Raw genomic sequence first — 641 nt, forward strand, 5'->3', positions numbered from 1 at the left:
CACTGAGCGGCGCCCCACCAGCACCCCCAGATCCCTTGCTGCAGGGCTGCTCTCCACACACTCCTCTCCCAGCTTATCCTTGTGCCCAGCTTTCCTGCGTCCCAGGGGCAGAATCTGTAATTGTTCTTGTTAACCTTCATGCCACTGATAATTACCCAGTGCTCCAATCTATATCCAGATCCCTCGGTACGGCTCTTGTCCGTCAAGAGTCAGCAGCACCTCGCAGTCTGGTACCGCCCGCGCACTTGGTAATAGTGCATTCAACTCCTGCACCCGTAACATTGATAAAAATATTGGAAAGATATTAGGTTGCCTAACTGTGCATGGATCATACTCAATCCCTTAGAAAGGGCGTCCGAGGATCACAATCTCACTACAGAACACAACGAAAACAAAACCTACCGTAAGAATATTTAAGAAACACCAGGTGTGGGTTTTGTTGGGTTTTTGTCTGGTTTTCCCTTAAAGCCTGCCTCCGAGCTCTCCCCAAAAGATCCATCGCTCGGAAGATACTAAACCAAGTCAAGCGACACCTTTCAGCAGGGGAGGCGAAGGGGATGAGGGAGGGAGGGAAGCAGAGGCGGGAGGAGGAGGAAGATGAGGACAGGCCGCACCTCGCAGCCCCCTCAGAGGGGCCGAAA

The 641-nt window shown here is 52.4% G+C and overlaps 1 protein-coding gene across 1 annotated transcript in view; it reads right to left on the minus strand.

Moving 5' to 3' along the window:
• RMI1 (RecQ mediated genome instability 1) overlaps window positions 1-635 on the minus strand; it is a 5,208-nt gene extending 4,573 nt beyond the window's left edge. Inside the window, exon 1 of the mRNA XM_008638425.2 lies at window positions 403-635. The gene's annotated coding sequence lies outside the window, so the exon portion shown is untranslated. The remainder of the gene's footprint in view (window positions 1-402) is intronic.
• Window positions 636-641: the final 6 nt, after the last annotated feature.

Source organism: Corvus brachyrhynchos, unplaced genomic scaffold, assembly GCF_000691975.1.
Source record: "Corvus brachyrhynchos isolate BGI_N302 unplaced genomic scaffold, ASM69197v1 scaffold37, whole genome shotgun sequence".
NCBI lineage: Eukaryota > Metazoa > Chordata > Aves > Passeriformes > Corvidae > Corvus > Corvus brachyrhynchos.